General features: G+C 42.7%; 1 protein-coding gene and 1 long non-coding RNA gene across 26 annotated transcripts in view; one reads left to right on the top strand and one right to left on the bottom strand.

Moving 5' to 3' along the window:
- DMD (dystrophin) overlaps window positions 1-21,293 on the top strand; it is a 2,035,724-nt gene that overhangs the window by 1,538,633 nt on the left and 475,798 nt on the right. The window lies entirely within an intron of this gene.
- Window positions 1,573-10,872, bottom strand: LOC120371058. Its single transcript, XR_005584125.1, has 4 exons — window positions 10,801-10,872; window positions 7,762-7,841; window positions 7,033-7,185; window positions 1,573-1,800 (listed from the first exon to the last, which is right to left on the bottom strand). It is a non-coding gene; the product is annotated as an uncharacterized LOC120371058 (long non-coding RNA).

Raw genomic sequence — 21,293 nt, 5'->3', positions numbered from 1 at the left:
TTTAGGTGTCTTGATGCCCTGCTCTTGTAATCAGAGATTTTTGGCAGCAGTGCCCAGTTAGGCTGTGCACACGCAGTAGCCACTCCTTCTCCCTCCCCCGAGGTGTACAGCTTTAGCCTGAAACATGGTTTACCTCTGCTTTTCTCTAAGAGATCGTCTCTCTCAGGCATGCCAGGTTCACCCGGTTTTAAACCCTGCCTGACCTGCACACTCTCCATACCGGTCTCTGATGGCCACGCTCAGTGTGTCCACTGCCTTGGTGAGACACACATTACTCAAAAGTGCCCACACTGCAGAAAGATAACAGCCAGGACAAGAAAAGCCAGGGATCTCCAGCTGAAGTGCCTCATGATGGAGAAATCACTCAGGCCAGCCTCCGACCCTCAGTCCAGGTCACCCTCTGGCCAACGGTGGCCAGTGGCAGCCTCTGACAGAGGTTCTGCTCCAACAACAGCTGCCAAAGAGCCTGTTCCTAGAAAGGCTACAAAAAAGACATCCCCACACCAGAAATCGCCCAAAAGAAAGCAATCTCCTACTGAAAAATCTGCCCCGGTACTGAGAGCACCAGACCGTGAGGCACCAGGAACATCCATCACCGAGAGTTCCCAATGTGCTAAAGACCCTATGCAGGCAAGCTCTAATGGAGGTTCACACACTAAAGTGAAACCTGCCAACTTGGCACTCAAGGAGCAGAAGATGATCTCGGCACTGAGTTGTACAGTGGCACCACCTGCTGTAACTATGCCACATAGCCATAAATGTTTGGCACCGGCAATTTCAACTCATGCTCCCAGGCCTCCACTATACCATCTCTGGCACCAAGCCTTACAGTACTGCAGCAATTTATGAGTCATGTGGACCTGACAGTGGCTTCAATGCCTGAATCTCCTCTACTCGGCAATGAAGCCATCCCATCCAGATCAGTACCAAGCCAGCTGACTACTGCCTGCAGATCAGCCCCTTCTATTTCCAGTGATGAGGAAGAAGAGGATGATGCAGCAATATACACTCCTCGCCAGTCGCGCCTTCTCACTTCTTATCTTTGTCACCAGACAAAACCATAATGCCACCACCCCCTACTATGAGGGATGATTTCAAATCCTTTCAGGACCTCTTCAAAAAGATTGCTGAATCCCTAGACACTTCGTTGGCACAGCTACCAGAATCCCAACATAAGCTCATGGACATACTCCAGGCATCTTTATTGGCAAAGATAGCCCTGCTGATAAATGATGCGATTATGGAGCCTGCGAAAATCATCTGGCAGACTCCAGCTACTGCACCACCCTCATGTAAGAGGTTTGACAAAAAAATATTATGTGCTAACAAAAGGAGCTGAATTTTTATTCACACACCCCTCACCACACTCCTTAGTGGTGGAGGCAATCAATCAAAGGTGGAAACAACCCCAGTCCCAAACATCCCCATACGATAAGGATTGGGAAAGGTTATGACTTTTTGGGTGGAAAGCTTATTCCTTAGCTACACTTCAGTTCCTTATAGCCAACTATGCTGCCCTGCTGGCCAATTTGTTCACCAAAATGTCAACTTTTATTGAAAATTTACCAGCTGACAAAAAAGAACAGTGCAAGGCAAACATTTCTGAAGGGTGTCTCATTGCCAGGACAGCCCTCCAGACCTTCCTTGACTTGGCAGACACGGCACCATGATCCATCACGACATCTGTGGTCATGTGCTGTGCATCATAGCTCCATCTCTCCGGGTTCCCAAGGGATGTCCAGACAACAGTCGAGGACTCACCCTTCAAGGGGCAGAAACTATTTGCCGATGTTTCATTACCTGCAAACAAAAAGAAACAGACCGGGTTTTACAATCAGAGATTCCAGTCTATGTCATACTCTCAGCCCCAAAGACAGTACATCAACGGTGTAAACAAAAACAGAACAGATGTCGGTAGAACCAAGATCACCATTGATGTCTCAACAATCCACCTCTAAACAATCGTTTTGAAGGTGTGGTCAAGGGCACAAGATCTCCACACTCTCTGACTCTGGAACCAGAAACAGCCCCCCAACCATTCGGAGACCGTCTGTCACCATACTACCCAGTTTGGAACACCATCACGACAGACAAATAGGTTTTAGAGATTACCCATCCCCCTTCCCCATCCCTTTTCAGGGACCGCTCTCATGAGCATGTGCTACAAGAGGAAATAAACCACTTTGTACAATTAGGTGCTGTGGAACCTGTACCATCACAACACAGGGGATGAGATTTTTATTCACATTACTTTCTAACTCAGAAAAAGACCGGTGGGTGGAGACCCATCCTGGATTTACAAAAGCTCAACAAATTTGTGAGACCACAACATTTCAAAATGGTGACTCTCACCACAATAATTCCAGCATTAGAGAAAGTAAAGGGCTCTTGGCCCTCGACATGCTTATTTTCATATCCATCCACCTGTCACACAGAAGATTCCTGAGACTCACCCTAGGGAAACAGCATTTCCATTACAGACTACTACCCTTTGCCTTTCCGCTGCTCTAAGGGTTTTTTCCAAAGTTCTCTCTGTCGTTGCAGCTCACCTCTGCATACTTAGACAACTGCCTTATAAGGGCACCAATGCAGCAAGAAGCAATAAATGCCACGCAGAACATGATAACCCTGTTCATGGACCTAGGGTTGCAAATAAATATACAAAAGTCCACACTGGTTCCTGTCCAAAAGTTGGAATTCATAGGATCCTACCTCAATTGTCTCATAGCAACACTTTCTCACTCTAGTAAACCTAATTTCAGCAATGATGGACGGCCCACAAACATCCACCAGAACATGCTTACAACTCTTGGGGCATATGTCAGCAACAACGTTTGTAGTAAAACATGCCAGTCTCCACATGAGATGCTTGCAGGCCTGCCTGGGTGACGGGTATAATAGGCCAGGGGAGGTTCTGCCTCTCCTGGCGCTGCCAGACCTGCGATTGCAGGGTTTGGCATGGGAAGTTTTGGTATTACTATGCCCCATGCAGATTCCAGGGCGGCCGAGGAGGTGGTATGTGCTATTCAACTTCCCGGGTTCATCAATAATCCTGTGGAATCCAGAGAAATTACTGATGAACCCAGGAAGCTAAGTAGCAAATACTGCCTCCTCAGCTACCCTGGAACTTGCATGGGGCATAGCAAAAACTTCTTCCAGAGGAAAATCTGAGACGCTTTTCCCCAGCAGCTTGATGTCTGGTGAGATGTGGTGTGGCTGGCTCGGGGCTCCTCTGGGCAGGTGGGGGAGGGCACTCGGGCCTCCAGCCAGCCTGGTGCTCCTCCAGCCGAACAGGGAGGAGTGGAGCTTGGGGCTCCTACAAGTGGGGGGGGGCTCATGGCTCCAGCCGGGGAGACATGGGTGGAAGGGGCAGAGCTGGGGATTAGACTCCCTGAAGGGCCTCCACCCACTGCAGGCCTGGCTTCAAACAGTGTATATACCACACACTCTCTCAACAGATACCTCACAATGCCACGCAGAGTAAAAGACTCGCTAACATGGTGGACACAACCAAAGAATGTCTGCTCAGGAGTCGCTTTCCAACAAAGAACTCCAACCATGACCATCAAAACAGACGCTTACCTAATAGGTTGGGGGGCACATCTACACAACAATATGATCCAAAGCTGCTGGTCCCCAGAGGAGTCCCATCATTCATTCATTCATGCCCACAACAGATCTCCATAGTCTTCTATCCTGGGCCATTGCTGGTTCCAGGTATAGCCCATTTTGCTATCAACCTGAAGGTGCCTTGGGGTTCCACTGCAGTGCCTGTCTGGTGATGTTGGTTGGCTGCTTATGAGTTGTATGTCCTATCCAGCCCCACCTTCTCCTTCTAATTTCTTCCTCTGCTGGGAGTTGATGGGTCCTCTCCAAGAGGTGGGTGTTACTGATGGTGTCTGGCCAGCGGATCTGGAGAATCCTTCTGAGGCAGCTATTAATGAAGGTCTGGATCTTCCTGGTGGTTGTTTTGGTTGTCCTCCAGGTTTCAGCTCCATACAGTAAGACTGATTTCACGTTGGAGTTGAACAGTCGAATCTTTATTGCCAAAGACAGCTCTCTGGAGCTCCAGATGTTCTTGAGCTGTAAGAAGGCTGCTCTTGCCTTACCAATCCTTACTTTGATGTGCCACCCTGCTGGTCGATGATGCTACCTAGGTAGGTGAAGGACTGCACTTCTTCCAGGGGGCTTCCATTCAGTGTGACTGGGTCGTTGCTGATGGAATTGATCCTAAGGATCTTGGTCTTGTCCTTGTGGATGTTGAGGCCAACCTGTGATGATGCATCTGCTGTTTACAAGTCCAGGTCATCAAGCTGGGTCCACAATGACCATTGGATCCCATTCCACGCTTGTAAGTGGATGTCTTCATAATCCAATCGATGACGAAGAAAGAGAAGTGGTGACAACAAGCATCCTTGTCCGACTAAGCTGTTTGTGAGCTGCCCTCCATGGATCACTCTACAATGTATGCCGTCGTATGAATTCTTGATCAGGTTGACCACCTTTGCTGGGATGCCATAGTGCCAAGGAGCTTCCAGGGTCTCGATCCACGCTCATAGTCAACAAAGTTGATGTACAACGAGGAGTTCCACCCCATAGACTGCTCGACCATGATGGGGCGTTGCTTATCTGGTCCGTGCATGATCTGTTCTGCCGGAAACCTGCCTGTTCATCTCGTAGCTGTGGATCGCATCCTTCATTCTCTCTAAGAGGACTCGGTTGAAGACCTTCCTGGCACCGACAGGAGTGTGATTCCTCTATAGGGCACAGTTGCTGAGGTCTCCTTTCTTGGGGATTTTGATGAGATATCCTCTTTCCAGTCAGCCGAATCACTTCTTCTTCCCATATTTTCTCAAAGAGGGGTACAGCATTTCCACTGAGGCATCCAGGTCTGCTTTCAGGGCCTCTGCTGGGATATCATCAGGTCCAGCCGCCTTCCTGTTCTTCATCATGGTGATGGCTTTTCTGATCTCGTCTCTGGTTGGTTTATCGCAATTGATTGGGAGGTCCGTGGATTTGGTGGTGCTGGTCTGTTCAGGAGTTCCTCAAAGTGCTCCGCCCATCTGTTCATCTGTAGTTCTATTCCTGTTATAGACTTTCCCTGCTTGTCTTTAACTGCTGAACTTTCCAGACAGTCGCCAGCTGTTTCATGTTACCGCTGTATGCTGCCTGCTCTGCTTCTGCTGCCAGTCCATCCACATAATCTCTCTTGTCCTTTCTAATATTCCTCTTCACTGCTCTGTGGGCTTCAGCATACTCTTTTTGAGCTTTGGCCTTTGCTGCTCTAGTCCTGCTGTTGTTGACTGCTGCCTTCTTCTTCTTTCTGTCTATCTTTGTCAAGGACTCTGCTGTGATCCACTCTTTCTGCTGGTGTTTCTTAATTCCAAGCACTTCCTGGCATGCTGACCTAAGTGTGTGTCTCACTTTCTGCCATCTGTTGAGTACACTGTCTTCCTCTTCCTCAGACCGATCCTGTAGTACTGAAAACTTATTCTTCAGCGTCAATCCAAAATCTTCCTTGGTCTTATGGTCCTTCAGAAGGTTGAATCCAGTTCTTCTTCAGCTTCAGCTTCAATCTGGCCACCATTAAGTGATGGTCGGACGCCACGTCTGCTCCTCTTCTAACTCTAACGTCCTGCAAGGATCTTCTGAACTTCTTGCTAATGCAGACATGGTCGATCTGGTTTTCTGTCATGCCTGCTGGCGATACCCAGGTACTCTTGTGGATCCGCTTGTGAGGAAAGATGCTGCCTCCTATGACCAGATTGTTAAGTGCACACAGATCCACAAATCTCTCTCCATTCTCACTCATCTCTCCCAGAGCATGGGTCCCCATGACTTGTTCGTATCCTGTGTTATCAGGTCCAATTTGGCATTAAAGTCTCCCATAAGGATGGTAATGTCTTTGTCTGGGAGAGTCTCTAATATTTTCTGGAGTCTGTTGTAAAAGTAGTCTTTGTCCTCCTCTTCACTGTCATTGGTTGAGCGTAGCACTGAACAACATTCATCTTAATCCTCTTCATTTTAGTTCTGAAGGATGCTGTGATGATCCTGGGACCATGTGCCTCCCAACCAATCAGTGCTCTCTGTGCCTGCTTGGACAACATGAAGCCTACTCCTGTGTGTGGTGTTCATGTCCTGAATACAGCAACAGCTCTCCTGTCAACAGTCGTCTCTGTCCAGCTTGCGCTTGCACCATCTTGTCTCGCTAATGCCTAGTAGGGTCAGGTTGTTGCTTCTCATCTCTGCTGCAACCTCATGGTCCTCACGCTCCATGTGCCGATGGTAATCCTCCTGGCTGCAAGAAGGGTGATCATGCATCTTCGAGTTGAAGACCCTTCTTTTCCAGGCTAAAAGTCTCTGTTAACTCTATTGTTGGCGCGCCCAACCCTCCTCCTTTACCCTGACTTGGGACAGGCAGATGGCCCCAAAGGACCTCTCTGGTGGAGTTAGAGGAGTCCCACCTGCACATAAATTTACTGGATCTAAGGGCAGTCCGAAATGCATGCAACCACTTTCTCCCTTTAATCAAGAACAATGCCATCAAGATCCTCACGGACAACATAGCATGCATGTTCTATATAAACCATCTAGGGGAGCACAATCACATCTTCTCTGTGCAGAGGCAATACACCTTTGGAATTCGTGCATCACCAACAACATAGAGATATCAGCATCCTATCTGCTGGGATGTCAGAATACAACAGCAGATCAACTAAGCAGAGATTTTTCACAAACCTACAAGTGGGAGATGGATCCCAGAATTCTCAAATCCATATTCAAATTATGGAGGTTCCCCAGCATAGATCTATTTGCAACAGCTCAGAATGCCAAGTGCCCACAATATTGCTCCAGAGCAGATTGGGACACCACTCCTTAGGCGACGCTCTCCTCATAAAATGGGTGGTGCCACTGATGTATGCATTTCCTCCGACCTCACTCCTAAACCAAGTCATTCACAAGATCAGGCAGGACAAATCCATGGTCATTCTCATTGCACCCACATACCCCAAACAAATGTGGCTCCCATACCTGCGTTAGATGGCACTGAAACTGCCTCGAACCTTTCCATTAGTGCCTCATCTTCCATTATAAGATGTGGGACGCATCCGTCACCCCAACCTTGCAGTACTCCACCTTAAGGCCTGGTTACTCCATGGCTGACAGGGATCAAGAAGGCCTGTTCTGAGGAAGTAACAGATATATTACTGAACAGTCAGAGACGAAGTACAAGAAAAACATATATTCATAAGTGGAAATGATTCTGCACCTTGTGCCAAGACAAACAGATCTTTTCACAGTCGTCCCCCTGACCGAGGATCCTCGACTATATACCGGGACTTAAAATATGGGGGCTATCCAAAAGCTCTATCAGAGTACACTTGGCTACCATTAGCTCCTTCCACGACAAGGTGGATGGGCTCACTGTATTTGCTCACCCAATGATTAAATGCTTCCTTAAAGGCATTGAAAACACTTATCCCACACTAAGAAACCCATGTGGGACCTCAACCTTGTTCTATGTGGACTCATGGGAAAACCATTTGAACAACTGGAAACTTGCTCTTTGTTACACTTCTCCATGAAAGTGGCTTTCCTCATTGCTCATCACATCTGCAAGATGGGTAAGAGAATTAGCTTCCCTACTGGCACACCCACCTTATACAACATTCTTTAAAGATAAAGTAATCCTATGACTACATCCTAAATTGATACCCAAAATCGCCTCCCCCTTTAATTTAAATCAACCCATTTATTTACCTGTTTTTTTTTCTGAAGCCACAGGCAGGTGGGAGGGAAGCCTCACTCCACACACTGTACGTTCTCAGAGCATTTGTTTTCTACGTTGAAAGAACAAAAACATTTAGAAAATCACCTAGACTACTTGTTTCCATAACAGAACACTGGAGGGGTCAAACCATCTCAAAACAGAGACTGTCCAAATGGATATCTGGATGTATCCATTTGTGCTACCAAAACAACAATCAACAACCTCCACCAGGGGTTCACACACACTCCACCAGAGCTCTGGCAGCATCTGTGGCCTTTCTCGATAATGTACCTATCACTGACATTTGCAGAGCAGCTACCTGGGCATCAGTCCATACTGTCACTAAACACTATGGTTTAGAACAACAATCAGCATCAAATGCTCACTTTGGATTTACAGTGTTATCCACTGACAATAGACCAACTCTAAAGCCCCTCCCTTCCACAGAGGGGCACTGCTCAACAGTCACCTAAAGTGACACTCCTCGAAGAAGAAGATAAAGTTACTCACCTGCAGTAACTGAAGTTCTTCGAGATGACTGTCCCTGTGCGTGCTCAACTACCCTCCCTCCTCCCCTCTACTTCGGAGTTTCAGGCTGATTCTTTGAGGTAGAGAAGGAACTGGGAGATGGTTGGTTGTGCACTGCTATGTAACCGTTCAGTGTGGCGCAAGATGGCTACTGTATGTGGGCAGCTCAACCGGGCACTGCTACCACAAATCTCAGATTACAAGCACAGGGTGTCAAGACGCCTAAAGTGGAGCACCCACAGGGACACCATTTCGAAGAACCTCAGTTACTGCACAAGGTGAATAACCTTTTCTGTAGTAGCCATGTGTGTTCCAGGATATTAGAGAGACAAGGTGGGTGAGGTAATATCTTTTATTGGGCCAACATCTGTTGTTGAGAAAGACAAGCTTTGAAAAACAGAACAGAAGCTGGTCCAATAAAAGATATTACCTCACCCACCTTATGTTTTTTAATATAATGGACTATTAGAAGCCAACTCCAAGCCCTTGTGTTTAATAGCTGGGGACATTACATGCAAATGAGTTAACATTTATGTGGAAAAACAGCTGTAGAGGGGGAGGGCAACACCCCTGCCTCACCCCTAGAGCTTTGCCCTCAGCTCCAGTGTGGATTTGACTGACACCTGGCTAGAGCTGGGTGTAGCAACTTTCTGAGTGACAGAGAAACACGTCTATTATAAAGAAATTTTAATGCAGTTTGGGATAGAGCTAAGGCTCACTGATTTTATAAAGTTGGGGGGATAGGTTTTGCATGAGAATAGTCTAGCTGAAACTGAAAAACAATGCGGTTTTGTGCCAGAGCTGCAAAAGTGCTACACCATCGTTGTAAATGGTGCTACTAATGCTTTACCCCTTTTGTTCATATTTGTCAAAACATAATAGGAACTATGAATATATTAAAAATAAAAATAGACTAGGAAAGACTATCTTGTATCCATCTTCATTCATTTTTCTCACGGTGAAGAATTAACCCACTCTAGAAATCAAATTCGTAGCCTATCTGAAGTCAGGACACTACTGGAACAAAACAATCTTTTGTGATTAATGATGAATTTTTTTTTAATGAAGAAAAGTAGCATCTAATTCTGTCTCTTCTACTGATTTGTGCCCAGGGGCGAATTATATTGTATTATCTATATCTGTTTGTCCAGCTTTAAAATATATGATTATTATTATTATTATTATTGCTAATTATTTCGATATAAAACCTAAGAATCCAAAATGAGGATCAGAGCACCTTCATGCTAGGTGCTTTTTAAAAGATAGTCCAAATTCCAGAGATGTCACAGTATACACTGGTTCAATTATAATAATCCTTAACCCTCATTTTGTGCATTTATAGTAGTTAACTAGGTAATGGATTTAATTCTGAAATCACCGAGGTGAGATTTTCACTGCTCCGGTGGCCCCTTTAATTGAATCAAAGGGCTGGAGCAGTGTAAAGGTGCCGTAGCTTCCCCCTGCAGCTGACTGGGAGAGGATTCTCCCAGTGCAGGCTCTGTGAAAGGCTGCTATTGGGGTGCCTTACTATTGCAAGCCTCTTTGTAGGAGATGTGGCTGGGGATGGGACCTCAGCACACACCACTGCTAAAATTCCAGGCAGCACTGCAGCTCATAGGGCAGCCCACAGCGCCTGCTATAATTTAAAAGCAGCAAAGAATCCTGTGGCACCTTATAGACTAACAGACGTTTTGCAGCATGAGCTTTCGTGGGTGAATGCCCACTTCGTCGGATGCAAGAGTGGAAATTTCCAGGGGCAGGTAAATATAAGCAAGCAAGCAAGAAGCAAGCTAGAGATAACGAGGTTAGATCAATCAGGGAGGATGAGGCCCTGTTCTAGCAGTTGAGGTGTGAAATCCAAGGGAGGAGAACAGGGCCTCATCCTCCCTGATTGATCTAACCTCGTTATCTCTAGCTTGCTTCTTGCTTGCTTATATTTACCTGCCCCTGGAAATTTCCACTCTTGCATCCGACGAAGTGGGCATTCACCCACAAAAGCTCATGCTGCAAAACGTCTGTTAGTCTATAAGGTGCCACAGGATTCTTTGCTGCTTTTACAGAACCAGACTAACACGGCTACTTCTCTGATACTTGCTATAATTTAGACAGGCACCTGGGGCTAAGTTACCCTAGGAGTTTCTTCAGCCACTGCAGAGTCACAGGCTCACAGGACTCAAGGGGTGGCTCTCTTTAGAGAAGAAGCACAGAATCTCACTCATTAAATTCTAAGTATTATTCAGTACCAGTCTGATAGGTGACTTTATGTAGCTGTAAGAAAGATATTAATTGACGATAGGATTTTCAAAAGTGTCTACGAATTAGCCACCGAACTCTTGAAAATCCTGCCCTGAGAATTTTTCTACTGGAGTGGCTGAGCCTACTGGAATCAATGGAAAGACTGACTGACTTCAGTGGGCATTGCATCAGACCCCCAGATGAGACTTTTTTTTGACAAAATAATACACTTAAAAAACCCAAAACAGAGAAATTAATAAAACTACCTTTATGTCCACTGCACAGATGTTTGAAATCTCTTTTCATCACGTGTTGCATCAGTATGAATTCTGCTGGGATATAATTGGAGGGGTAGAAAACAGGAAACCAGAACTAAACTGCATATTGACATGGATAGACTGGAGCAATAGTAGTGCAGGCAATGAGGAAAGATTTCATACTAATAAAATCAGGGCCGTCCTTACCCATATGCAAAGTACACAGTTGTGTAGGGCACCAGGAAATTTGAGGCACCAAATTTGTAGGAGATGTGGCTGGGGATGGGTCCTCAGCACATACCACTGCTAAAATTCCAGGCAACACTGAAGCTCATAGGGCAGCCCACAGCAAATTTCTTGGTGCCCTGCATAGCTGTGTGCTGCTCCAGCTCCATGGCCTCTATCCCTGCTCTGCCCCAGCCCCGCCCCTGCTCCACCCCTTCCCCAAAGCCCCTGGCCCTGCTCTGCCCTGCCTCTTCCCACCCCTGCTCTGCCCTCACCCTGCCCCCACTCCCCTGAGGACTGCAGCAGGGCTGGGCCTGCACTCACCTGCGGTGGGAAGTGCAGCGGCCCGGCCCCAGCCGCGCCACCGGTAAGTGTTGGGGGGTGGTTCCCCCTGTCTCCCAAGCCATCCCCATCCCCCCCACGGAGGCCCGGAGCCCCACATACACACTCCCTGCAGGGGGGCTGCTTTGGGCCCTAGAATAGCTAGGGACAGCCCTCAATAAAATGTAAAATCCTATAGTAATGCTCAACAGAAAATAGAGCAGATACAAAAGAGGAAGTATATAACCAATCTAATGCATTACATCAAATATATTTTCTTCTAATATTACACCAGATTGTACTACATCTTCATTTTTAATGTCCTAAATTACACCAAGTTTATTTTCATTTGTGGAGCATATTACACCGTCTCTTAAACTGCACTGATTTCAAATTAATTTCCAGATGTAATTCAAGATGTGTAATAATCCATAAAACTCTTATGGTTTGCACCCTCTGTATCTTCCAGAATCCTCCTTTCCTGTTGTATCTCAATTGGGGTGCTCAAGCTCACTGTACCTCAATCTATGTATGTGGTTGAGTAACAGGGTGCTTGTCAGAGAAAGGCCATTGATTTTGAAATTTGCTTTCTCTTTGGTCTGACTGGTCCTAAGTTTGTTAGGTTTTATAATTTGTCTCCTGATAATAAACAATCTATTAACGCTACCTCTTTATGATGGTGTGGATTGATTAGAGAGGGACTTAGGTTTTATCAGGTGGTGAGTATTTAGTTGTTTGCTGATGTTGATACTTAATTTACTTTATAATACATGTCTTTTAAATATTGATCATGAGTAAAATTTTCAAAAGTGAAAACCTAAGTCCCATCTTCAGAAAGGACTCTGGCTATTAGAAGCCTAAGTTCTAGTGACATTCAGTGAGATTTAGGCTCCGAAGTGCCTAAATCATTTTTGAAAATGAGAGTTAGGCTTCTAATTAGAGCAGAATGAAATTTTTCAGTTGACGCTTTCTTTTAGCAAAAAATGTATATTCAGCAAATTTATATTGTTTTACCAAATCATTTAAGTGGAAGAAAAATCCTAATCCTCCTTCTCCCTTGCAATATCAAAATGTTTCTGTTTGACTTTTTTTAAAAGAATGTTTCCATTTTTCAGTTTCAACTAACTTTTTGTTTTAAAATTTCCTTTAATTTTATTTTTTTAATCAAATATTTTAAAAAGTTAAAAATCTAAAGAACACTTTTTGATTATTTGATCTTAGTATGATAGGTGCCTTTATGTAGATCTAAGAAAGATATTAATTGAAGATGGGATTATTAAAAGTGCCTAGGAGAGTTAGACACCTAACTTTTGAAGAAAAGTTTTCATTTTGTCAAAATTAAACATTTTGTTAAACCCTGGTGTAATGTTTTTCTACTTTTTTGCTTTGCCAAAATTTTTTATTTTTTTTATTTTTTGGTCTGAAATGGATTTTTGATTTGAATTATTTGGAATTGCCAGTGAACCAAAAGAGCTGTTATTCTCAAAGCTGTGCTCCTAAGTCATGCTGGCATTTTTTAAAAAATGTATGTTACATAGCTACGCTATTATGATAGACACATTGCAGAAATCAAATCAAATAAAAACAATGCATCAAAATTTAAATCTGTTGTGGATAGAAAACATGTAATGTTAGTGATCTGTTATTACTACCTTACTGCTCTTCCGATTCACAAGCATTTTTTTTCTTTTTTCTGTTTACATTAAGGAGATATATTTCTGAAATTGTCTTTTAGCTTCTAAATCCATATTTCTGAAAGAGAGAAATAGAAACTTTTTTCTACAAAAATGAAAATGAATAGCTCATCTAAAAGTTACTGATTAAAGTCTGACACCTCCTTACAAGCAACCCTTGCAGCAAAAATACATTAACACCCCATAATAGCAAATCCCCATACCTACAAAAGAAATGGCTTCAATAATGGTTTACAGTTAAGTTTATGCTTAAACACTGGGGCTCTCAGTCTGAGATAGATTTGATCACTTCAGTCACATAACAGGTTGGAGATGAGGGGAACAGAGAAGTAAGACTGATCATCTCTGAGAAAACAGCAGATGAAAGCATAAATGTCTCAGAATCAATTGGTACTGAAGACAAGACTAGGAACTGCGTTTACTCCAAATGTTGAATTTTTCATATTCATAGATTCCATAAAAGTTCATCTAGTGATTCTAGAGCTGGGTGAATAACTTACTTTTCAGTTCACTGCCACTTCTATATACTACTACTAATAATAATTAATAATAATAACATGTAAATATAAAATAAAAGCATTGGCCCAAACCAAATCAGAAAATTCCAAAGAATTTCAATAAATTGAAAAAAAATCATTTTGCGTAGAACAAAACATTTTGTTTGACCTGAAATGAATCATTTTGTTTAGCCTTCGGGCACTTTTTAATATAAAAGAAAAGGAAATGAGTTAGATTCACAAAATGGTTGAAGGAGTAGTTGGTGCTTCTTTTCTAACCTTTAGCGCAGTGGTCAGGGAACTCAACTGGGAAGTGGGAGGATATTATTTCTCTGCAATAAATTAAATAGACTGAGCTCCTTAAATCAAGATAAGAGGGAGACTCGCTGATTAGAACTGAGGACTTGTTGATAAAATTTGAACAAATGCTCTGTCACTGAGCTGTATTCTCAAGATTTTTGCAAATTTCATATCCAAAAAGTGAAAATATACTTTTTTGGTGTATAATATTAGAATTTTTAAAAGACTGTTGATACATCATTAATCTGTCTTCTCTGGTACCCTATACCGGATACCATCAATATATTTCTCATCATTTCAAATAACTTAGATTTGTGTGTAGCCCCTTGGAAGTTTTAAATGGAAGCTATTTTCTAAAAAAGATATTCAATTCCCTATCACACACTGGAGTGCAAGAGGCTATTATTATTTTTGTTTGTTTGTTTTTTAGGGACAAAAGCACTGAAAAGAGTTTAAACACACTCACAGTGAATTATGTAAACTTCACAAACAGATATAGGACTGAAAATAAAGTCAAGCTTTGGGGTCTACCAGCCTTTACAATTATCTTTTCTTGTTCTCCTGTTAATATAGGTTCATGATAATGCATCCCATAGCCTCTCTTTCAAAATAGTTATTAGGTAAGCTTTGCCCAGTTCAGATGTAATAGACTGTCTTCACAATATACACTGAAGTGGCTGTACTGCATCGTTATCTTCATAATCAACAGTTTTTTAGGTAAAAGCAGAATATGGGTCTTGGATTTGCAGAATCCAGACTATACAAATCATCTGAATGTTTATCCTTTTACTGAAATATCACTGGTGTCAGTATCTTTCATCTTTATGCCTTGTCTTCAGCCTTTACCTTTTTTGTTACAGTGATTTCTCATTGAAATAGATGACTATTGAAATGCTATGTTGAGATGCTGTATTGACATAAAAGCGGAATACAGACTAAGAACAAAGAGTGGAGGATAAAGGATCAGCTCCTTTAACTCAGCTCTACTAGTATATAATCTAAAGTTGTCTAAAAGATTTAAGTTCTGTACCTGGCTGTGCTCGCTTTCCTAGTGCACTTTCATCTTTAAGGCATTGTTAAATTCATGCTAAGAGACTCTTTATTTAGCCAGTTTTTATTTTTCTACCAGATTCAAACTTTTTGGAATAATTTGTCCCTTAGACTTTTTCTTTTTATTCTGGGTAAAGAAGTCAGATGCTGTCTGCTTTATTCAATCCAAATTAAATCCTCATCTTCAGTGTTTTGTATCTGGTTTGCAGCTTCCATTAAGCTATTTTTTAAAGTAATCATACAGGCTTACTAGGTGGGACACCTTTGACAAGGTCCTGCTGAAAACACAAGGTACTCACCCTGCCCACCATCACCAGGAGGTCATTTAGTCAGGTCTTATTAATAAGACTTAAGTTCACTACACCTAATACAATTGCAGTTTCCAAAGAAGCATAAAAATATATCTATGTTCATTTGAGCATATGCTTGTCAATGATACCATTTTCTGTAGTGTAAAAAGTCTTAACTGGCATTTGATACTTATGTTCTTCCATACTCATTTTTTCACTCACTCTTATTTTCAGGCAAACTCTCATTAAAGTTAATGGGAGGTTTCCAAAGAAAGGAACCAGTAGAGACTGAGGAAGGCCTTCTTTAGGTTGTCAATAGTAAATAGTCACCATGGCAGAACTGAGACTCATTTATCATATTTTGGAAAGTTGGATAATTTGAAGAGTTCAGCTGTGCCAGTTCAGAAAACATCTCTGTTTTCTTCCCTATCAAAATTAATTGTGTTTCCCTGATTTTAACTTAGTGGCAGATAGCTAAAGACATCTATATACTTTCCATCAGTTCACAAATGCATTAATGTGTTGTTGTTATTCCTGTAGCCTATAATGCAGGATAAATGCATCTTATTTATCACTTAGTTAAATGTGTAACAAGATGGAAGAACCTTCATTCTGTGCATTTAAAATGCATTGTCTAAGGATAATTAAATCAATCTTCAGAGTTTTCATGACAATAGAGGTTTAGAAGGTTAATAGAACTCTGATCTTGGTGAAAAAAGTTAGCTGAGTTATATAAAAGAAATGAAGGAATAAATGGTGCAAATCACAATATTTAGATTTGCAAATGATCTCTGTATGCTGAGAGATTAAAGTTTTATTGACTTCAGTAGGAATTAAGGAAACTCAGCAGCTCACAGGATTGGGCCCCATCTGTTATGTTGTTGATTCTGATAGTCTGAAATAATTCAAGATGGCCTAAAATAGCCTTGCCTGATTGCTTAGAAAATCAGATACTGGATTGTGTGTGTGCTCAACAACTTGTTTTTTGAAAGCACCAGCATCTGACATAGCATACTGAAATATTGTAAAACTTATAAATGTTACACTTATAAAAAAATTATAAAGGTATAATAAAAATGAAATCAATGGGAGAGGGGCACCTAAATAACTTTTAGTACTTTATTTCTTCTTTATGTTCACATATTTTATTAAGAAAAATGATAGCAAAATGAGACTGCAAAAACACACACAAAAAGAGACAAAAAATGAACCTAAAGAGGTGTGTTACAACTGATGTAAACATGACAATAATAATAATAATAAATAATAGAGATTATTGGGATAAAAGTTATCAATAAAACAAACAGGGTCAGAGGCACTAAAGGCTGGAAACAGTTTGGAAAAAAAGTCAAAATTTTCAATGATTACGCTTGGATAACAAAGAAAAAGAAAAGTTATCTTGATTGGGAAATGCTGCCTCCAGTAACATTTTTATTCTTCAGGTAATATTTTATATCTATTGTCCTCAAAACCAGGTATCATTTATATACTCTAAATACATCCATAATCTACAGAAGAATATTTTAGTAGTAGGAAAAAGTCACTCTACTCACTCAATCTGCACGCTTCTGATTTATCTGGAGTTACATCCTTAAAAGCTGCTTCATTTTCTATTTACCTTCATGCAAGTCCTCAATTCAAATTTGCTTCCTGAGTCTGTAATCTTGATATTATCATTGACCTCTTATTTCCGATTTATCCTAAACCATGTTCATTAATTTAATTTTAATAGTGTTTTAATCATTATTACATCCATACAATCAGAAGTTTGCACTTGTTACAGAGGAAACTTTCTCTTTTTCCTGCTTTGTTGTGGTGATGGACCTGGTGTGCACACTTATGCTAAGAGACAGATTCAAAGAACAGTTACAATTCATTGTGTTATCATTTTATCTGCTTTTTTTTCCCTCCTCCGTCTCTCAGCTAGCAGAATCCATCATGACATCTGATCTCCAAGGGGTAAGCTGCTGTCAATCTGACCCCTTTAGTTGACATTTTACCATATGCTCAAAAATAGACTGGACAGCACCTTTCCCATGTAGAATCCCTCTGTTCAGTGTTTGTGTACTCCCCAGAGAGTGGCTGAGGTGGCTGCCAAGACTCATCAGGTCTGAAGAAATTACTATATATCATGTTTAAAATGATATGTTAAAAAATCTCATAGAAATAGAATCCTGAGGACCCAATGTGACAGAAAATATGCAAGCCTTCCAGTCTATAGATCAACTTTGGCTCTGCAGCAAGTCAAGATACTTAGAGGAAGGTTGACCTGCTGAGTAAGGACAGTTCTACAACCACCTCTCCTCCCCGCAAAATCTCTTTATATTTCAAAGTAAGGCGCTACGTGCAAAGAGCTCCTTCACTCCAAAACACCTTAATTCCTTATCCTGCGCTTGTCCTTCCCTCATTTCAGCCACCTGGAAGGTTTTTGCAATCCAACAGTAGAGAGCTTGCCTATGGGATTTTTATTTTAAAATGAAATGTGTGTGAGAGGACAGTACTCATATCCTTAATTGTTAAGAAGATTGTGGGGTTCCGTTATACTCCTATCCTTGTTGCCAGACTCAAGCACCATTGATAATGTTGGAGTGTCTCACTGATCATTGTTTAGTTTGAAGCAAGTATCTTTCTTCCCCTCTTTTCATTCTAGTTGAAATTGTCAGCTGACAGACATTTGGGACTGCATACCCCCTTCAAAATTATTTCCAGAAATGATTAACTGACACATGGGAGAGACAAGATGGGTGGGGAAATATCTTTTAATAGACCAACTTCTGTTGGTGAGAGAGCTTTCGAGCTTACACAGCTCTTCTTTAGCTCTGGGAAAGGCATGCAGAGTATTACAACTAAATACAAAGTAAAGAGATTATTACTTTAGCCTAAGTAGTTAATACATATTTCAAGGGATCATTCAAGGCAAAGTGGCCCGTTAATACCCCTTCAGTCATAGGGGGAAAAAAAGGACTGGAAGACAGCTGGTGGGGATTGTTAGTGGGTTGTATAGGGTGACCATATGTCCTGTTTTAGCTGGGAGAGTCCCCTTTTAAAGCCCTGTCCCAGACATCCCAACTTTTTTGACAAAAATGGGCATTTGTCAATGATCAATTGGCAAGATCAAATGGGACAAATGCCCGGTTTACTAAAAAAGTCATGTGCGCTCCCCTAGGGGGGCATGAAGGAACGTTGAAGGGGTTCAGTGATGCAAGGTGCCGAGCAGCGGGACTCGGGGGGGTCAGCCCCAGCATCAAGAAGCGCAGAGCTTGCAGGGGTCAGTCCCATCTGCAGGTGGCTCAGCCCAAGATGTGGGCAGCCCAGGACTCGGGGTCAGCCTCAGTCTTCCAGCCCAGCCCAGCGGCCCTCCCATTTTTACTTTAGGTATTATGGTCACCCTAGAGATATAGACTGTTATAACAAATCCAATGTGTATATTCAGTCCGTTATTTTTCGTGTCTAGCAAAATTATTAATTTAAACTCGCATACTCGTCTTTTGAAAGTGTTGTGCAGGTTTCCTTTGAGGACTGATGGGTCAGATATAGAGTGATCATTTTGTGAAAAATTTTCACCCACAGGTGATGTGGTGTGTTTGTCTTTTATTATTGTCCTGTGTAAGTTCATTTGAGAGTGTTGTGATTGTCTGGTTTCACCCACATAATTGTTATCGGGACATTTAGTGCACTGGATGAGGTACACCATATGTTGTGATGGAGATGTGTAGGATCCATAGATCTGGAAAGGTGTATTGTGGGGGATGTTGATCATTGTAGCAGTGGAAATATGTCTTTACCTTTTGCATCAGTTTTTCTAGAATCTGGTGCTGTTTTGAGTTGGCGTGTCCTGGTCTGTGGGGAGCATGTTTGTGACGATGAGCTTGGAGAGATTGGGGTGTTATTTGAAAGCCATAAGAAGGGGTTCAGGAAAGATTTCTTTCAGGATGGGGTTCCCATTGAGTATGGGTTGTAGTTATTTGATGTTACCCTGTATGGGTTCCAGTGTGGTGTGGTAGATGATAATTAGGGGTGTGCGGTTAGAGGAGGTTTATTTCTGTATTGAAGCAGGTTTTCTCGGGATATTTGGGATGATGCAATGTACTTCTCTGTTGGAGTGTCCCTGTTTGGTGAAGACAGTGTTGAATGTGTTAAGGTGTATATCCCAGACTTTCTACTTGGAGCATATTTTGTGGTATCTGAGTGCCTAGCATTAGATAACATTTGTTTGTGTGTTTGGGATGGTTACTGGGTCTATGGTTTGGTGATCTGTGAGTTTCTTGTATGTAGTTGTCTGTAGGGTTCTGTAGCGGGGTGAGCACCCCGCTTTGGCCCTGGAAGGGAGAAAGCAGCCCTGGAGAGGGCTGCAGCAGGGTAAGAGGGATTAACAGCAGCTGGAGAAGCTGAGTGGGTAGCTGACCACAGCTGTGGCTGGCTTAATGAAGGCCCAGCTGGCCCTTATAAGAGGGCTGTGGGCCAGAAACCAAGAGACAGTCTCTCTCAATCTGTTGAGAGGGATGGGCCTGGCTGCTGGGAACTGAGCAGGGTACATAGACTAGAGCAGGGCTGGGGAAAGGCCAGAGGAGCTGGGGAGCTCTGGCCTGGAAAACCCCCAGGCTGCAGGCCTTGCTAAAGGCCAAAGAAGGGTATGGAGGTTGCCAAGGGGCAGCCTAAGGGTAGGCAGAGGCAGCAGGTCCAAACCGTCCTTGCCAATGATGAGTGGCAATTATACTTTAGTCCGCCCCAGTGAGTGGGGGCTAGATGGTGACTGGCAGTAGCCCAAGACTGAGGCAAGGTGAGGATAGGAGGTTGGAGGTTCCCTGGGGAGGGGAGACCCAGCAAGACTACGGGGTACTGCAGGGGACAGAACCCTGAGAGAAGGGGCACCAGGGAGACACCAGCCTGCAGAAAGCGCTCTTGAGTGGACAGAGCTAATTCCCAGGATGACCAGCAGGAGGCGCTGCCAGTGTGTCGTCACAACCCGCTACAGGTTCCATTGTTGAAGTTGATTGTATTGTCCAGGAAGTTGATACTAGTGTGGGAGCATAATCAGTTCCATCAGCCCTATTGCTTGGTAAGGGGGAAATCATGGATTCTTCAAAATACTACATAGTCACCAGTGAGGAAGATGGTACTCTGGCTGTTCCAGCTAGTGAGGCCTGCCGAGGCAGCTTTTGGATAGACAGAGCCCTAAATGGGCATAAAGTGTTTTCTTATTAATATTACATTGAACTCAGAGAAGAAATAGTGTGTTTTCTGATACCATTTTGGTTCTATAGAAACATGTAAGTCAGTTTAGCAAAGCTGCTAGGTAATTTTTGTAGCCCCTTTGAGGGAAAACTATAAATCTATTAACATGGAATAGTTTAATTACTGCAACAAAATGTTCCTTTTAAAAAGAAAACTCTGCAGAGTTAAATTAATAAGTTGCATTACTATGTCGTTTTATTTTTAAATTGACAGCATATGTAAATGAAGATCCTTTTCTCTCATATTCTGTTTCTGCTCAGTGAAAAGAAAACAAATACAAATTGTGCTGGGGTGGAATAATTTAACAAAGCCTATTTTGTTATGCAGATGCACTGTAGGTGTTACAGATCCACATTTTCTGAGATTGTTAGCAAGCTTTCTCCAAAGCCTGCTAATTACAGTCTTCATAGGTATGTGCATAGCATTTGTCAGACATAGAGGATCATCCAGCTTGTGAGCAGGTTTGCAGCACCCCTGAAAGGTTGCTTTTTAAGTCCATTATGAGACAGTTGTGAAAGTCTTAAAGGAAATTATTGGTTTTGTTGCCGGCACAGAGGCCCGAGGACAGCAACAGTGGTTCGTTGCCCGGTGTGCTTCGCTCCAATAAACACACCAAGGTGGAGAAGCAAACCAGGTTTATTTGAGCCCAAAAAGGTGCCAGGGAGAAAAAGCATTCTCAAATCCTGCACACAGATACAAGCGGTTTTTCTCTCTTTATACATAACTTCAGCTAAGCATTCCCATCACCCCCACACTCCTCCTCTCCCCCCACCTTTCATTCCCATGCAGCAAATACACTTTGCAATAGCAATTACATTAAGCAGTTAAGTCATACTTGGCAAAAACCACTTTAGCTCGTTAGTAACTCTTCTGTGAACAGTTATCTTGTT

Source organism: Mauremys reevesii, linkage group 1 (genome assembly GCF_016161935.1).
Source record: "Mauremys reevesii isolate NIE-2019 linkage group 1, ASM1616193v1, whole genome shotgun sequence".
NCBI classification, from domain to species: domain Eukaryota; kingdom Metazoa; phylum Chordata; order Testudines; family Geoemydidae; genus Mauremys; species Mauremys reevesii.
This window is presented reverse-complemented; position numbering and strand designations above follow the sequence as displayed.